This window comes from Triplophysa dalaica, chromosome 3 (genome assembly GCF_015846415.1).
Source record: "Triplophysa dalaica isolate WHDGS20190420 chromosome 3, ASM1584641v1, whole genome shotgun sequence".
NCBI classification, from domain to species: Eukaryota; Metazoa; Chordata; class Actinopteri; order Cypriniformes; family Nemacheilidae; genus Triplophysa; species Triplophysa dalaica.
In genome coordinates, this window is record NC_079544.1 from 812,049 (window position 1) to 818,665 (window position 6,617).

Below are 6,617 nucleotides of genomic sequence, written 5' to 3' on the forward strand. Positions count from 1 at the left end.
TAGGGTCGCGGGAGTGTTTGAATGACACAAAAGAGGACCAATAAAACCGCTCGTTGACAGTAAAGCCAAACCCCTCTTCCCTGTACACCCTACCCGGGTATAGAAGAATGGCAACAGGAAGCCGATGGAATACTGTGTATTATTTGTTTCACGTACCGCGTATACACAGACTTTAGTAATATAACCATTCAAGCACTATAATATTTTGGTCCAAAATGTATTCGTATTAAAGTTGAATTGTAAAATGTTAACGTTTAGGCACATTAAAATGAAAAGAAGCTGTTTTACACGTGTCACATCTTTACCATGTTATGGGACAGCCTTTAATGCTAATTCCGTGGTTTTCTTTAAAGTCCCTCTCTGTAACGTGTCAACACAACGGTAATGAATATTTGAATGAATCACGACCATCATCACACTATGGTATGATGTGGCATTCTAGTGCCATTTTCTTGGACAAATATGACAAGGCAGCAACATACATGCTGCATAAAATCAGTGGAATTGAGCTTACTTGAGATGATAATATTTGGCTTATAAACACCGTGTGATGAAGCAATAAACATCTTGACTTTTTTCTCCTTGAATTTCTTAAAAACAGCATGTTGGTGTAAAGCCAGAGCTCACACTTAGATTTGGGGACCCGACGCCTTGGATAATCTGAGACTGAATGAGCCATAATCAGGAGTGGAGTGAAGCAAATGGTTTTTCGTCTGAAGTGTGAAAAGGACTTTCAGAGGCACTAAACCAGAGGAAGCAGCGACATTTGGTGTTTGGTGGAAAAACAGAAGCTCTATCCCCCCCTGTGCATCTCAGCGCCCTACCTGGTGTTTTTCTTTTCTTTTTTGAGGTCACTGAGGGTTTTTAAAGGTACAGATACCACACCGGGGACGAGCTTGACATGAGCAAATTGAAACCTGATGATTCATCTGAGTAATATATGTCGTCAGGTGTTGATTGAGAAACGACACATTTTCTGGTTAAAACAAACAAACGTAGTAAACATCAACATGAAAAGTAGGGCTGTCAAACGATTAATCGCGATCCAGAATAAAAGTTTGTTTTTACATCATATATTTCTGTGTGCTGTGCATATTCATTTTATATTTATAAACATAAAACATACACATACTTGTCTATGTATTTAGGAAATATTGAAATGTAATATTTATGTTTACCAAGAATTAAAATTCTAAATTAACCTTTATTAATTGTTATATTTTTCTGAAATATATGCATTGATCGTATGTGTTTGTAAATACAAAATTAATATGCACCGTACACTGACATATTTTACGTAAACACAAACTTTTATTTTGTATGCGATTAATCACGATTAATCATTTGACAGACCCTGTTTGCTTTCTTTATGTGCATTCCTGGTCTCATTGTCTCACGTCATTGTTATACATTTCGTTAAAATATAATAACGCACCGATCTACAAATCCTGTTACATTTTTCGTTTATTTCATTTTGCGTTTGAATACAAAAAGCTTTCCGCTACAAATAAGACTTGCGGATGTATTTAACACATTTTAGGGTTTAAATTCATTCTGCTAATTTGCACAGATTGGCCTTCAAATAAGTGTCCACGAGGGTATACCAAACGGTAAAGATTTGGCTATATAATTAGCTTTACCAAGAGCATCAAGCTCAATTTTAAGTGATGAAAACAATTCGTCCCCATTTTAAAGTCAAACACAACGGAGAGACTTTGGATTGAATTAAGCTTGTCTGATTCTGAATGGCTTAGACAGCGAGGTTTAAGGCAGGAATTCTGGGAAAGGCCGGACAAGACCAGCACCATCATGTCAGTAAAGTACTAATCCTCTGGACGAGATGAGGGAAAAAAGGCCATGTCAATCAATTTAACCCCGGAATGAATAGAGCTGTGGGTGAGAATTTAGTCCCTGCGTGAGGCTTTATCAACAGCTTTATGAGGTTTTCTTCACTAGTGACCATCCTTGATACTTAAAGGGACAGTTCAGTAAAAAAATCACATATCAGTCATCATGAATTCTCCCTCATGTGTTTGTAAACCCGAAAGTGACTCTTTCTTTTTGAGGAACACAAAAGAAGATATTTTGAGAAATGTCTCATGTGGTTTCGTGTTCATGCATTGGAAATGGTTCAGTGTTGTTCGGTTATCAACATTCTTCAAAACATCTTCTTTTATGCATAAATGATGAAAGAAGTTTCATATTTTGGTGAAGTATCGCTTAAAATTATTATTTTTTGCTATCTGGTTCTATGTAAATAATGCAAATTATTACACATTGTATGGATATAATTATATAGTGCTTTTAAAATATTATAATTTTTGGTGTTTTTTGTACATGTTTTTGTTGTTTTCTGAAGTGACTGGTGATCTGAAAACCAGTACCCCGGAGATGACGTATATTTGTAGTCTAACCCGGAAGTAAGCGCCGCGCTTCGCATAGACTTTTGAAAGATCGTAAAAAAAGATCTCTGTGATAAACAAAGGTCTATGATGTTTACACGTTTTGTCTATCAAGATAATCTTGACAAATTAACACCACATTTGTTACTTTTGAAGCCAAAATACAATCAGCAGAATTCAAAAGCTAACGCGATGCTTTAAACAGACATAACTACACACAACTTTAAACTACACATAAGGTCAATAGGTCACGAGCCAGTGTTTAATAATATAACTATATATGATTATTTTACCGTATAATAATTGTATTGAATAAAATATTTGTTGTAAGTTCATTTGACTAAATAAACCATGTGTTGAATGCGTCCTGTAGTTTTGACGCATTTAAAGAAACCGTACACTGACATCTAGCGGTTGAGATTGTTATCTCAATCAAAATTCTAAATATTGGAGAGATCAGTTTAGCCAACTCTCTTAAGGCACTTCATTGTTTGTGAATCTGCACCGGAAGTTCAGTTTGGGGTCACACAAGTGCGCATGCGCAGTAACTTCTGTTTATGTTGTTAAGATGCAACCATCTGTATACTGTAGCCTACCAGCATCTCCCACATCTAAACCATTTTTCTGATAGTGGACACGCTGCCCTCACCAATAAACTGTCTTGAAGGTCACAAAGGTCGATCATCCAGCTTCACATTCAGGTGTCTGGTGAGTCCTGATGTTCACGGCTACACAGACTGACTGCTCACACTCTGGCTGGAGTCGACGGGCCTGTGAACGTACAGAAGCGAATCCAGGGCAGCTGCGTCTGGCGTGAAGTGTATTCAGCTCTGGGTTTGGAGAGCGTCGAGCAGGATTAGCTAACTGAAAGCATCCGCCAATACCAATGAAACCATGGCAACCAGCACCTCTCACAAATGACACGCACAAGAGATCCGCTCGACGTTAGAATAGATAAGGGTCAAAAGGCACAAGACAGATGAGCGAAGACGGACCGCAGCAGCTGCCAGAGATGTGAATACTAGGCCGATGATTGTCAAAATATGGCCACAACCTGTTATAAGAGATCAGGAGAAAACATTTGACTTGCTAAGATTTCGAATGAACGTGTGAGGCGATTCACAAACACGATTCAACTTTTTGCCACAGTCCATTTCCACCAGCAAACAACAATCAGATGTTTGATTGTGATGAGAAACAGAACGAGGCACAGAAACCAAATGCACAACTAAACTGCCCTCACAAAACAAGAATACCCAAAGTCATTTAAACTAAGAATATTCTTTACTGTATACTAGTAGCAGTGTACTTATATGTGTACTATTGCAATACTTGGGACTAAATGGGCCCACTTTTATTCCGTAACAGTACAGTAGTAAACTTTGAGTACGCAACTTGTTTACAACAATGTTTTTCTGAGAAGTATATATAACAAGTAAACTATAAAGTAAGTATACTTTCTTCAATTTAAAGTACAACAGCAACAGCACACTTGAATAAATTCTGTCTTCATTAACTCACCCTTAGGTTGTTACAAACCTGTAGTAACGTATTTGTTCTGCTAAAAACAATGGAAGATATTTAGAAGAATGTCAGTGACCAAACAGACCTCATCATCCATTGACTCCAATACTATGGACATTTTTCCAAATATCTTCCTAGTTTGTGTTTTTCAGAACAAGATTTTGCAGAGATGATTAAAGAATTTTCTCTTTTGGGTGAACTATCCATTTAAGGGCACCTTGCATGTTTGTCAGAGTAAAACACATCGCTTGTGACCCTTTTGCTTCTTGATTTCAAAGCCACGAAAATGTGCCTGACAACATTCAACCAGTCAGTGAGGTTCTAAAGATATAAGAAGGTCACTGACAGGTATGAGACTGAAGGGAGCATGACGGAGGGCTTTCCACCCCGACAGCCTCGAGCAGAGGAGTTTCTGAACAGGAAAGCAGCGATCGGCGTCTGACCCAGATCAAACTCTTCAGAACAGACCCGAAAGTTCACAGAAGTTCGACGGCACACCACGACTCGTGTAAACAACTTTGTCAATGTTTACAGCATTTGGATGTGCGGTGAATATTGTCACGCAGTTGTTGGTCTGTGTTTGTTATCAGCGACGTTGGGTGCAGTGCCGATCTTAGACGTCTAGGGGCCCTATTAAAACCTTTGTGAGGGGCCCTTGTCACAATAAGTAAATTAGATAAGCATAACTGTAAAATATAAGAAATAAAAATAATAAATCAACTGATTTGTAAATAATCCTTTACCTAAAGTAACACCTGGCTCTGGAGTCATCATCTGTAGCTTTTTACAAACCAAGTGATTAACAACAATAACACATGATAAATATAGTTTACTCAAGAAAGCTAAGCATGCGAAAACACATCAATAATCCTCCAAACAAAAATTTACATAATATCACGGGCAAACAAAATACAGTGTATTGAAGTAGCTGAGACTCACATGAACATTATAAAGCTGTTGCCTGTAAAAGCCATTTAAGTTAGAATATTAATGGGAATGTAACTTTGGAGACGGTCCCTAAATTCAAGACTATTGAATGTCCACATTTAAACCAACTGTGTGCTAGTGGACAAATACTGAATTTGTAAGTCACTTGGATAATTTGGCAAAACTAAATGAGACTAAATTGAACAAAAACACCTGCCTTCCTGTTCTTTTGCTTCACCTTGTTGCTGTATTTTTAACTACAGACGGGTAGGCTCGTTTTAAATCCATGGCCATCCATATAAAAACGCATAATCACATTATGCACATGTCATCACCTGTGTGCACTGGATGATGCAGAAAGTCTAATTTGGGTCTTGTTTACATTATACTGCTTTTGATTTGGTACTCAAGAGGGCCCCTCTGGTGCTGCAGGGGCCCTACACAACTTGCATAGTTTGCGTATAGGAGGGATCGGCGCTGGTTGGGTGTAACTAGTGACTAAGTCATTAGTTACTGTAATTTAATTACTTTTCCCTTGAAAAAGTAAAGTAAAGGATAACTGTCATCTTTTCTTTAATCTAATTACAGTTCCTTCTGATGTTATTAAACTAAATACTTTGTGTAATATATGTATGTGTAATAGTGGAATTAACGTCAAAATTCCAAGTCACAATAATTCTCATATCTGTAATACTTCGGTCAGTTAATAATACTACTTTATGTAGTTTATATTATTTATTTGAATGAATTAAAAGAGCCGTTTCATGTCTATCCTTGAATCACTTAACTAATCGAGTTTGATAAAGAAATAGAAAGTAATTAGTAATTGAATACATTTTGGAGAGAGTCATTTGTACAGCAATCTTATAACACTATTGAATATGTCATTAGTAACTAGTAATGAATTACTTTTTCAGAGTTACTCACCCAACACAGGTTATCAGAAACGACAGGGTTTATGTTGTGGGAGCGTTCTGCACCTGTTTCTAGAGAATCTCGTCTTTGATGATACACTGGCAGTCGCAACTCTGGGCTCGTGGTTTACTTTTCTCAAGAAAAACCAACACGCACTGGGGGGACAGAAGAGCGTACACACACACACACACACACACACGCACACACATGTGCAATAAGACCACCACACAAACAACATCAAAGTGTTTTTCTCGTTCTTGCACACACACACACACACACATTCTGCTTCCTTTAACACATGCAGATGTTTCTCATGATCTCATCTTGTTCTCATCCGCTCACATTCAACCTGCAGGCTGTCAGGGATCTTTCAAAGCAAAATTAAAAACATCAAACAATCGATTTCTACTTGACTGTGTTAGAGGACTTCGCACATGTAAAAGTGTGGGGGCGTCGCTGTGGTTGTGAGGGTGATGCTATGCTGTTGCTAGGGTGTTCGAAGTGGCCCTCTTTGATGTCACCCCTTCATTGCAAAGGATTTAGACACCTGCTTTACGGTCTCGCCAAACCCCCAACCCCCCGCTCAAGTCACATGACCTGATGTATCATCCATAGGTGTAACGCAAACTGCTACAATCCACGGTGATCTTCCTTGTCATCTTTCAGAATCTCACACACACACACAGGAGACGCAGAGATTGATTTGTCTCTCACGGATCACATGTGAGTGATTCCCTTGCTGTGTGTTTTTGGGGATAGCCGGTGAATCTGAACGCCCACGCTCAGGTTACGGCGGTGCACACAACACATGCTTCTTCACACACTCCTGCACTTCGACACACTGCTACT